The sequence below is a fragment of the Eretmochelys imbricata genome, chromosome 6 (genome assembly GCF_965152235.1).
Source record: "Eretmochelys imbricata isolate rEreImb1 chromosome 6, rEreImb1.hap1, whole genome shotgun sequence".
In the NCBI taxonomy this organism is placed as follows: Eukaryota; Metazoa; Chordata; order Testudines; family Cheloniidae; genus Eretmochelys; species Eretmochelys imbricata.
Window position 1 is genome coordinate 15,013,575 of NC_135577.1, and position 13,050 is coordinate 15,026,624.

Here is a 13,050-nt window from a genome sequence, read left to right on the forward strand (position 1 = left end):
ATGATTATAAGTAGATGCAGTAAGAAATGTTGGTGATTTGTGTTGTTCCGTGGTATAGTTGCTGGACCCCACTGCTGGTCTATGTTAACCAATTGCAAGACTGCATGTGTTTTTTGTGTTCAGTACATGCCGAGAATATTTGTGTATCTCTACCTGACTGATGAAGTGTTGTGTATTTACATATGTGGTTCTGGGGGAATTAATAAACTGTTGGTCAGTTAAGAGACGCATGTGTCCTGATCTGAGAAATACTGTCCAAGGTAAAAGCTGACTTGAAAAGAACCTAGCATTAAGATTAGTCTGCTAACGCTCCTTGGACTCAACATAAGAGGTTCTCCTGTTTACATTCATTTCCAAGATTGGCTACAACATATTTCAAATTGGCTAATCTAGTTTGTTAGATTTCAGCTTTAAAATATAATTGCCCCCCTGGTAAATTCATAAAATAGCCCCACATTGAGACTTACAGCTGTGGGTTACGCTTGGCATTTCTGACCTCACAGTGTGGGGTATTGGGCCAATGTCCTTTGCATAGAAACCCACCACAGGCAGCAATTTCATCTCTATTATTATTATGAATTAAACTGTAATGGGCTTCTTCTCCCCCAGTGGCTGGGCTGCAAGGGGTTGTGGTCAGAGAGAGAGGCTGAGGGAATGGGAAATTGAAACCAAGTGTTCTGATGGTTGGTGGTGCTGCCTGTCGCTGCTCCAGGGGAAGCAGGCACTGCTGTGTTAGAGACTTTTGAATTTTAGATCATGTGATCCAGCCTCATTCCTTCCAATACCTGATGTCACACTATATATTGTACCAATATGGTTCTATGGTGGGGGCACCATGGATTATCCCTTTGGACTGCCATCTACAATTACTTTGTCATGCTGTTGTAAGGTTGCTCATTTTTTGTTTCTTGTCTGAGCCTGTGAAAGGTTGTTTTGGAAATGTGTAGTATTGGAGACAAACTCCTCTTCTTGCAGCTCCCTAATTTCACCATTGATAGATGCCCTTGAAAGCACAGCTGCTTTAAGAAGCTCCTTTCTGGGCCTTTCTTTCACATTAATAAGTATTTTTGAAAAGTCATAATTATTTTCTGACATACAGGCAGTATTGCCAATTCCAGATGTTCAAAACTCATGAGTCAGACTTCATGATCCCAAAATCATGAATAAAATTAATGCTTTTGTGTTTCTTTTCCTTAGCCTTCTAGTTCCTGAGTGTGTAGGTTACACACGGGTCACATTTTTAATCTTTTCTCCACCATCATGAGGACCGAGAGAAACGTAATTATAAATAAAATTTAAGATGAAATTCTAAATTATTCACATGACTGCAGGAGCTGAGGCTGAAAAACCCAAGGTATTATAACCATCCCAATAAAATGGCAGGTGGTGCTTTGCACGGTGGATCCTGTAATATGGCTTCCAACACTTACGTTTCATGAACATAAATGATCGTGAATCAGTAGAGCTAGAATACACCACCAGACACAACAGCCAGCATTTGTCTCTCAATGGGCAGAGTTGTGCTGTGTTTTAAGCAGTGCTTTGGAAGCACATGCCACAGGACAGTCATCGTCCATGAGGACAACCCCGCCCCGCGCCCATGACCCATCAACTGCAATTCAGGGCTCTTTGTTAATCTCCAAGTAGCTCAGTACTTGTGCCCTGTCACAACATTTTTTAAAATTCCCTCAAGCTTTTCTCTTGTCTGTCATCCTAGCGACATCCCCCACCGCCCTCTGGCAGCATTCGGAGTAGCACTCTCAGCTGCGACAAGTTAAGGCTGAATTTGCTGAGACATTGTAACATGCTGACATAGGATGCACTGTCCCTTTAAGGGAGCTGCCGGGTCCAGCTCTGTGGTCTTGGTTTCTACCCTGAATGGGGGTTTCTGGCGGCTGTAATACAGAGGGACGCCCAAGTGGTACTCCGATTAAATAGCTCTGCCCTAATAACCTTAAACATAGAAAAGAGAGATGATATCCATTAAGAAAAAGCACATTTCTGAAACTGAGAAACACAAGAATGAGCACAGTTCTCTGCACGAGACAGCCCCATTGTATAGTTAAAGCCCTGGATGAGAACTTGGGAGATCTGAGTTCAGTTCCTGGCTCTACCATACACTACCTGTGTGACCTTGGGCAAGTCATTCCATCTTTCTGGGTCTCATTTTTTCATCTGAAAAATGGGATTAATAATATTTCCTTCCCCTTCCCTTTGTCCTGCAATGAGAGGGTCACACAGCATAAAGGGCTGCCTCCTCTTTCAGGGATCTCAGCCCAACACCAAACTCCCAAGGAGAAACCTGTCTCCAGAATGGACCGTGATCGGAGCCCCAGGCAGAGAACGAACTCTCTGGCTGCTTGCACAGCTCCCTCCTCCATAAAACAGCGTCGACACCAAATCTTGCATAACCCAAAAACCTAACATAACACATGTCGCCCCAAGACTAAAACCTTGCTGACATGCAAAAAATAAGAAAAAAAAAAAGAACTTGGAAGAGTATAACAGAACTACCTGGTGACACCTGCCATTACAACATGTTCAGTGCCAACCAAAGTGAAGTCCTGATCCCAGCTGGGGCACTTAGGCAATACTGTAATACACTAATTAAATGACAAATCTTGTTGAAATCAGAGTTAAGGTTGCCCGGTGATAGCTTCTGCCCTTCTCACACTACAGAAAACCAGGAAATACACAGTGAAGGTAAACACCTACACAACGTTAACTCTGCCCCCTGGAGCTGGCAATAGCCATTGGGAATTAAGTGTATGCCCCCCAGATGAATTCACTGTGTTAAGTGTAACTGTACTGAACGGTGGAGGAATATTAAAGGAATTGGCACATGAAATTGCAAGCCCATTAGCAAGAATTTTTAATGAATCTGTAAACTCGGGGTTGAACCGTATGACTGGAGAATTGCTAACATAGTCCCTATTTTTAAGAAAGGAAAAAAATGTGATCCGGGTAACTACAGGCCTGTTAGTTTGACATCTGTAGTATGCAAGGTCTTGCAAAAAAATTTGAAGGAGAAAGTAGTTAAGGACATTGACGTCCATGGTAAATGGGACAAAATACAACATGGTTTTACAAGAGGTAGATCGTGCCAAACTGTTGGATCATAATAAAGAAGTTCTGTATTAAAATCACAAATTAGTTTGATTCCCCATAGTTTAAATTCCAGGGTATTACTAATTAAGAGGTCTCTTGGTTTTTGGTACTGTTTCTCTCCCTCTGTGTGAAACTTGCAAGCTGCTAATTGTGTTAGTACATTCTAAGACAGAGTCTGTTCTCAAAGCAATTCACAGAGAGAGAGACTCAAAGCAATACTCTAACAACAGAAACAGCACCCAGAGACTCCCTGCCCTTTTGTTGTATTAACAATTGTGATTAAAATAGAGATAGAGGATGTATGTGGATGGATGTTTGGTGTGGATAATAACTGAATGATCAGGGAGGTGCCAGCCTAAGAATCCAGTGTCCATCGGCTGAAGAAGGCGTCAAGTGGAAATAACCAGAGGACCCCCGGAGGGCAGACTGGAATCCACCCAACAGCCTCAAGAATGGGAGAACCAAAGAACAAGATAACATCTTGGAGCCGTCAGGAATGTGCTATCTGCTGATTGATTCAGCAACAGTATGATGAAGCAATTCCCATAGACTGGCATAGAAAGAAATTCCTATAAAAATAGACTCTAAAAAGTGAGAACTTTGGGGTCTGATTCTGCAAACCAACTTCCAGGAGCATCAGATGAGTATCTGACAAGGCCCTGCTCCCTCCTCATGTCCAGGCCACCTGGCCAGTGGCTTGGCACGAGCAACTCTAAGGCTGGTAACTATAAATACCTTGCAGAACCTGTGTGTGTGTGTGTGTGTGTGTGTGTGTATGAATGAATGAATGTGTGAATAAATATGAGATTGAATGGAATGTTATAGCTGTAACTAACTGCTTACTATGATTCTTTCTGTATTCACAATAAATGTGGTATTTTGCCTTTTTCCCTTTAATAAGATCCTGCTGGTTTTTAATTTATTGGTACAACAAAACCAACTGGATCTCCTTCTTTGAGAAGGTAACAGATTTTTTAGAGCAAGGAAACGCAGTGGATCTAATTTACCTAGATTTCAGTAAGGAGTTTGATGCGGTGCCACATGGGGAATTATTAGTTACACTGGAAAAGATGGGGATCAATATGAAAATTGAAAAGTGGATAACGAATTGGTTAAAGGGGAGACTACAGCGGGTCATACTGAAAGGTGAACTGTCAGGCTGGAGGGATGTTACCAGTGCAGTTCCCCAGGGATCGGTTTTGGGACGAATTTTATTGAATCTTTTTATTACTGACCTCGGCACAAAAAGTGGGAGTGTGTGAATAAAGTCTGTGGATGATACAAAGCTGGGAGGTATTGCCAATTTAGAGAAGGACCGGGATATCACACAGGAGGATCTGGATGACCTTGTAAACCGGAGTAATAGTAATAGGATGAAATTTAATAGTGAGAAGTGCAAGGTCATGCATTTAGGGATTAATAACAAGAATTTTAGTTATAAGCTGGGGATGCATCAATTAGAAGTAACGGAGGAGGAGAAGGACCTTGGAGTATTGGTTGACCACAGGATGACTAAGAGCTGCCAATGTGATATGGCCGTGAAAAAAGTTAATGCGGTCTTGGGATGCATCAGACGAGGTATTACAAGTAGAGATAAGGAGATGTTAGTGCCGTTCTACAAGGCACTGGTGAGACCTCACCTGGAATACTGTGTGCAGTTCTGGTCTCCCATGTTTAAGAAGGATGAATTCAAACTGGAACAGGCACAAAGAAGGGCTACTAGGATGATCCAAGGAATGGAAAACCTGTTTTATGAAAGGAGACTCAAGGAGCTTGGCTTGTTTAGCCTAACCAAAAGAAGGCTGAGGGACATATGATAGCTCTCTATAAATATATCAGAGGGATAAATACCAGAGAGGGAGAGAAATTATTTAAGCTCAGTACCAACGTGGACACAAGAACAAATGGATATAAACTGGCCATCAGGAAGTTTAGACTGGAAATTAGATGAAGGTTTCTAACCATCAGAGGAGTGAAGTTCTGGAACAGCCTTCCATGGAAAGCAGTGGGGGCAAAAGACCTATCTGGCTTCAAGATTAAACTTGATAAATTTATGGAGGAGAAGGTATGATAGGATAACATGATTTTGGCAATTAATTGATCTTTAACTCTTCATGGTAAATAGGCCCAATGGGCTGTGATGGGATGTTAGATGGGGTGGGATCTGAGTTACTACAGAGAATTCTTTCCTGGGTATCTGGCTGGTGCATCTTGCCCACAAGTCAGGGTTCAGCTGATGGCCATATTTGGGGTCGGGAAGGAATCTTCCTCCAGGGCAGATTGGCCCTGGGGGTTTTTCGCCTCCCTCTTCAGCGTGGGGCATGGGTCTCTTCATGAAGAATTCTCTATACCTTGAAGTCTTTAAACCATGATTTGAGGACTTGCATAGCTCAGATATAGGTGAGAGGTTTATTGCAGGAGTGGGTGGGTGAGATTCAGTGGCCTGCATTGTGCAGGAGGTCAGACTAGATGATCATAATGGTCCCTTCTAACCTTAACATCTATGAATCTATGAAGTTGAAGCAGCTGGGAAGAGCTGTGAATGTGATACCAGGAGATCTGGGTCTGAGTCTCCCCACTGTGTATTCTCAAAAGAAAGAGGTTCCTGTGAAAGTTGAGGTTCCAGTCGGCATCATTCCAGTGTAGAATTGTGGAGGTTGTGTCAGGAGCAGGGCACTGGGTGCTACGGCTAGTGTCAGTGGTGAGGTGGGATAGGAGAGCAGTCTGTGGATTTAAGGATGGGTAGGGAAGAGTGTAGGTTGAGGTGATAACCTGTGTGAACGGATTGTAAAGGGTATGAAGCGGTTGTTAAATTTTACAAGTGTGCCATTCTCTCAGGGGAGTAGGCTCAGTGTTTGAGTGCAGGGCGAGGGCAGGTAGCACAAGCCCATCACAGTAAAAAGGCAGAGCGCAAATGTGTGTGTGTTATGGGCATTCTGAGACATCACTCAGAGAGAGCAGAGTGAGGGTTGTGTGGGCATTTACCTTCACTTAATTTTTTCCAAAATGTTGATAGTTCATTCTCAGATTTCGGCCCTGGGTGGGTTTCACACGTCAAAGTTGCAGCCTCAGAGGGATAGTAAATGGCCCATCCGTCTCAATGAGATGTTCTCAGCTGAAGGAGAGTACCTCATGGAGATCAATGCAGCTGGAAAAAATAGCTCTGAGACATTTGAACTGCTCCATTCATTTCAGTGGTTGTTCCCTTCCCCCTCCTCAGTGCTGCAGAGTTTCTGATATGTGCCAAGTGTCTCAGTTCTTAGCTCCTCACCCCAGTCTCACCACTGTGTTCTTGGTACATGCTCTGAGCAGGCCTGTTCTAAGCTAGTGGGCAGGGCTTCCCCAGATCCTGGCTCACATGCCGGGTAGGAAAATGGGCTTAGACACCCCCAATGTGCAATCCCCCTGTCACATGGCTCACATGAGGGCAGCAGGGATGGGGGAGGACACATCGCTGTAGAGGGGCGGGGGAAACCCAGATTGTGGTTCACACAAATTATTATCCTCTTGTGACCATCGCTCACCCTCATGTCCCCCTTCCTAGGTCCCCTTCCTCTCCTTCCCACTCCCCAGACCCCCATTTCCTGAGCCTCAACCCCTCATCTTTTACCCCAGTAACCCTCCCCTCCAGCAAGCAGTTGCTTGTGTAGTTATTTTATTTTCAATCAATAGTTTCATCACCTTCTGCATATTCTGCCATACTCAGATTCTAATCCCCCCACATTAAAATCTCCCTGTAATAGAGGCAGATTGGAGCAATACGCCTGCTTTGTTTACTTCAGATTTCTGCTCCGGGTTGGATTTGGACTCACACTTCCAGGGGTGGTACTCAGATGCAATTATCGTAACACATCCCCAGAGTTACCCAGGTCCTGTGACGGGTGGTTTTCCAGATAGTAGCCCTCTCTCTGCACATCCTCAGTTTATGCCTTTAGGCACATGAATAAGCGCTCAAAACTTTTCAGCCAGCCTGGAGCAGGAGCAGGAGTGGGGCCTGCCCAGGCCAGGTCCCTCAGGACCTACTTGCCCAGCAGGGCCCCTTGTGTTGGAGTGTTGAGCTCTTCCCCTGCCATAGGGGCTGCTTCGCCTTCCCTGTTGGCAGGAGCGCTCCTACAGGGCTGCGTGGGGCCATCTCCTCAGCCTACCCTGCCCCCTGCCAGCCAAACGTTGAATTTTTAGGGGCTCCTAGAATGACAGCGCCCCAAGGCATGTGCCTACTGTGCCTAATTGGAAGCCCGGCGAATAGAAATGTCTTAATTCCTGCACATTGAAAGCTAATGGCCATTGTGTGTGAGATCAAAGACCAGTCTCTAAGTGCATTCCTCTTTTCCCGCCATGAAGAAAGAACGCATGTACGGCCATCCTGACCACTTGGTTTCTGTGAGAAGAAGCTATAAATATGGACACAAGAAAAAATTCTTCATCTTTTGACTGATTGAATTCTTATTTTTTTTCTCATTTTAGTTACCACTAGTAAGTGGTCCACTCCCACGCATGCCTCCTTCCTGCTCTGTACATCTTCTAAAGTTCTGCTCCTTTTGTGGTGAATTGTAACGTGATTCAATTGGTTCCCTGTTCTGTGATTTGATCACCTCCATCTCTGCCACCTTGTGAAATTACAGACTGTAACTCCCCTGTACATATATCTTTACCTGCTTTAACCTCTCATTTCTATTTCTAGGGGTGTTTCTACACAGGAATGGAAGCCTAGGGTTAGTGGGACTGGAGTCACCTGACCTGTGTCTAGAAACCCTGAGCTTGTGCATCTACTCTGCAGTTTAACCCTAGCTTAAGCATTTTCTGACCTGTGCTTGAACCTAGGGCTCTGGCACCCACACTGCAGTGCACAGACCCCAGTCAAAGTAACCCTATCCCAGAGTGCTTCGCTTCCACTCCCCATCCAGTGTCAACACTCCAGCGCTACGAATGCGTTACCGTGTGGGAAAACTCTCCAGCCCATCCTATTTCCTGTGTTTTTTTTAATTTATTTTTGTCTGTTTAGAAGTTTGACATAAAATGTAGGTTTCAGAGGAAAAACACACCCCCACCCCAGGCTGGCTGCTGCTGGCTACGGAGCAGTGACGTGTATCCACAGGGCTTGGGGTGCAGTGTGCTCCACCATCCCGCCACAGCCCAGGAGGCAGGGATAAGGGATCCCCAGGAGTCTGTGGGGAAGTTTAGAGACTGGCTCCCTCTCACTGCCCTCACAGTGCACGATGCCTGGACACCTCTGCGCACACAGCCTCAGACCAGCTGACTGGTATTTTAGTATAGTTCAAAGAACATGTGAAATGTATAAGAATGAATTTAGTATTTAAACTTCATGAAAATCTGGTGGGATGTAGCATGCATTGTTTTAACTGATCTGTACCCTGTTCTAATGTAATAGCAAACATTTGCACTGTATATGCCTTTGTAAGGAATTAACTCATCAAACAAGAAAGAAGCTGTGTGTAATGCAAATTAAGAACTCGAACAGACAGGGCCAGATTTACACCTTACGCGCCCCTAGGCACAGCATCTTCAGCGCCCTCCCACCCAGACACCCCCCCACCACAACTGCACAGCACCCTGCACACTCCCCCGCCCACTGTCCAGCGCCCACCACACATCCCCACTACCTCAATTGCCCAGTGCCCCACACAGATCCCCAACTATCCAACGCCCCAACACACACAGACCTCCCCTACCCTGCAGTGCCCAGCACTCCCCCAAACTTCCCACTGTTCGGTACCCCCCACTCCCTCACTGCCCAGCATCCCTGAACAAGCCCCCACCCCCGAGACCCACTCTCCCTTACCCTGCCCCCATGGCCACCTCACCAGCACCACTGGGAGGTGACTTTGTCTGCCAGGCTGAGCCGACAGCGCAGCCAGGGCCGTTTGGGGATTGCTCTGGCCCCTAGGGAATGGTGTGATTAGCCAGGCTGGAGAAGGAGCAAGAGCAGGAGCGAGGCCTGCCCAGGCCGGGCTGCCTCAGGACCCATTTGCCTGGTAGGGCCTCCTGTGTAGGTCTGCTGAGCTATTCCCCTGCCACAGCGGCTGCTTCGCCTTCCCTGTTGGCAGGAGCGCTCCAGCAGGGCTGTGTGGGGCCATCTCCCACCCAGCCAACCCCGCCCTCTGCTGGGGCCCGGGAGTGTCAAACTTTGAATTTTTAGGCGCCCCGAGGCATGTACCTACTTTCCCTAATTGGAAATACAGCCCGGTTAACAGAAAGGTGTTAATTCCTCCTACGTACATCTTCTAAAGTTCTGCTCCATTTGTGCTGAATTGTAACATGATCAATCTGGTTCTCTGTTCTGTGACCTGATCACCTCCATCTCTGCTACCTTTTGAAATTATAGAACCTAACTTCTCTGTACCTATATTTTTACCTGCTTTAACCTCTCAGTAACTTCCATTTCTTTTTCTTGGGGTAGGTCTACACAGGAATGGAAGCCTAGGGTTAGTGGGACTGGAGTCACCTGACCTGTGTCTGGAAACCCTGAGCTTGTGCATCTACTCTGCAGTTTAACCCTCGGTTAAGAATTTTTCTGATCTGTACTTGAACCTAGGACTCTGGTGCCCACACTGCTGTGCACAGACCCCAGTCAAAGTATCCCTATCCCAGAGGGCCTAGCGCCTACTCCCCCTTCCAGTGTGGACACTCTAGCTCTACAAATGTGTTGCACTGTGGGAAAACTCTACTGCAGAGCAATGAAGTGTATCCCCAGGGCTTGAGGTGCAGTGTGCTCCACCATCCCGCCACAACCCAGGAGGCAGGGATAAGGGACCCTGGGAGTCTGTGGGGAAGTTTAGAGGCTGGCTCCCTCTCACTGCTTTCACAGTACACACTGCCTGGACACCTCTGCACATACAGGGAGGGCAGGGGGAGCCCATGAGAAAGGGACAGAGGGCGGACTGTGAGGCTGTCTTGCAAAGGGGGAAGGAGCGACAGGGCTCTCAGCTCAGCATGGCTGGGGGAGGGATGACCCCCAACATCCTGGCAGCCAGAGGCACTGACTTTATTTCTCCCAGTGGATGCTCCACCCACCTGCAATGGGGCCCACCCTAGCAAGTGATGGGTGACCAGCCGCAGGGCATGGAACCGCTATGGCTGGTGGGTGCTGAGCACCCCCTATTTTTTTCTATGGGTGCTTGAGCCCCGGAGCACCCATGGAGTCAATGCCGATGCTGGCAGCTGGGAGCTGCCTCCCACCTGTCAGCATTGCTCTGTGTTTCAGGCAAGCTCTGCAGAGCAGCGAGGAGGAGCCATAGACAGAGCTATCACCGCAGGGGGCTACAGGGAGGTTTTGGGGCTGGCTCCCACTTGCTGCCCTGACAGTGAACAATGCCCAGGCACCCTGCACACACAGCCCAGGGAGTGCAGGGGGGCCAGAGAGCGGAGTGGGGACCAAGCGGCTGCCCTGTAGGGATGGGGAACAGCCGGGTGTTAGGGATCATCCTCCCCGGGCCGTGCTAAGTTGGGAGCTCTGCCCTCCCTGGGGCTGTTTGTGCAAGGGCATCTGGGCACCATGCACCAAAATCTGGCTGTGCTCTTGGGACCAGGAAGCAGCTCTCTTTGCAAAAAGCTTCTTCTGATCAGTTTCCATTGAAAACCCTGCAGGCTCGCTGACAGTGTGCTGGCAGACCGCTGTTCAGCAGACAGTGGGTTAATGCTGATCTGTGCTACTGCCGTTTGCAAAGGGAGATGTGGCTTCTGTTTGTAATAGAGTGCAACAGACTGCACCACCCATTGTCCGCACAGACAGGACTAAGGAAGTTGCCCCAAGGAACTGTGGGATGCATCCGGAGGGACCCGAGTCAAGTAGGGGCCACATGCACAAAAGAAAGAAATAGGGCTCAGACTCTAGGTCCCAGCTTAACACGGGCTCGGACGCTCCAGTCCTGCAGGGTCCTGGACCCTAGGTTTGAGTCCTAGATTAACACAATTGATGTGTGGACACAAGGGCAGTTAGGCTTGAGCTTAGGTTTATATTCCTGTGTAGATATACCCTTAGTAATGAATCTCTCAATAGCTCACTATAGGATTGGATGCCAGTGTCTTTGGTGTGAGATCTAGGATGCAAATCGCCCTTGGTGAGTGACTTGTCTCTTGGAAGGTGTCCATGCTCCTAAGTCCCCCCCAGACAGCTTGACAGTCCTGGTCTAAGGAAAGGGATGTGATAGCATAACCCACCTTACCTAGCATGACTCTGTCCCTCTCTAATGGCTGGACCACATAGAAGAGTTGTGCTAAAATCACTAGAGTTTGCAAAACTGACAGTTCCCCACCCCGACCTGAAAACATGATGAAAGGCAAAAACTTGCACATTTTCCCTTATTCAAAATGGCTGCCATCTCCTATTACTGCTAATGAGGCTCAAGCCAGCATTATGGCTGCCATTTCCTTATAGTCCATCTGCTTGTGACAGTCAGGCTGCCCTTGATAAAGTTGGCTGCCATGTCCCGCTGTTTACAATGAGATCGAAGCCCGGCCCACGGGCAAAATGGCTGCCACTTTGTTTTGGAGACTATACAGGGCACAGGGACTGTGAGGTGCTCCAAGGACAGTGCTAAAAGTAGATGGAGGAAGTGAGGGGGAGAAAGGCAATTGGGGGGAGAAGGAGACAGATTTTGGGGTGCAGGAAAATGGGCTGTAGGGTGATGTGGGGGACAGAAGGGAGAAGATTGAAGGGGAGTCTGGAGGAAGAGGAGGAGTATTTGCGGGGTGGAGCACTGTCTAGTCTCTGGCAGAGATGTGGTGTTTGGGGGAAATCACGGAAATGCTGCTTCTTGGAAAAGGCTAAAACAATCCCATAGTGTGTGTACTGTGACTTTATCACTTCTACCAGGGGTGGGGAACCATTTTTGTATCAGGGGCCATTGACCCACTGAAAAAATTAATGGTGGGCCACACATATTGAACTCACTTGCCCGTGGAGGCACGGAGGCTCGGGGCTTCCCACCTGTGGTGGGATGAGCCAGTGCTCGCAGTTCCAGCCCCGGGAGGGGCGCTGAGATTCAGGGTTACCCCCCCACCACAGACACGGTGGGACAAGCTGGCGCTCGCGGCTCCAGCCCCACAGGGTTCGGGGGTGCCGAGGCTCGGGGCTTCCCACCTGTGGTGGGATGAGCCAGCACTTGCAGCTCCAGTCCTGCGGGCAGGAAGCCCTGAGCCTCGGCGCCCCCCACGGGGCTGGAGATGTGAACACTTGCTTGCCCCGCTACGGGGGGAAGCCCTGAAACTTGGTGTCCCCCCCGGCAGGCAAGTTGAATGCGTGTGGCCCGAGGGCCAAATGAAAATGAGCAAGGGGCCGGATCCGGTCCACGAGCCGTAAGTTCCGCACCCCTGGCATATAGCTTTATATGAATACGTTTCAAGTTCTTTAATACGTATATCTGTAAGTCATCAACCCTAACAAGAATGTAAGTTGTATGTGCAAGTGTGAGGTCAGTGGTCCTTGAACTGTTTACAATCCACCCTTTCTTTTATCCAAGGAAATAAATTTGGAGGGGAGAAAGTCAAGACGGTGATTGGAAAGGGATGGTAGTTCCTCTACATGATAGATGAGGAGAAATTAAATGCAGGCTCCATCTGAGCAACCAGGGAGAGGCATGAATATCTGTGTACAACCTGATATCATCTCACACACATCAGCAAAGGAGTAGAGGGGAGTTTATAAGTCAAAAGGTAGACTAAGAAAAACCACCACAATTAGTCTCATGATTTTTGGGGGGGGTCAAACTCATGATTTTTGATGTCTTAATGTCGGCAGTACTGGGTTGTTGGGTTTTTTGGGTCTTAAAATAATTGTGTCTGTAACATCAAAATATGCTACATCTCAGATTTGCTAGAAACCACTGAGCTCTGTCCTCGGCTGCACCAACTTCAAACTCAGCGCTGATAAGGAGACTGAAGAAACTAGTTATAAGCCACCTCTGCACTCCCCTGATCCTGGGC

General features: G+C 47.8%; 1 protein-coding gene across 2 annotated transcripts in view; it reads right to left on the minus strand.

The window, feature by feature from the left end:
• Positions 1 to 13,050, minus strand: part of LOC144267148 (NACHT, LRR and PYD domains-containing protein 12-like) — a 355,964-nt gene that overhangs the window by 22,127 nt on the left and 320,787 nt on the right. The gene's annotated exons all lie outside the window — the stretch shown is intronic.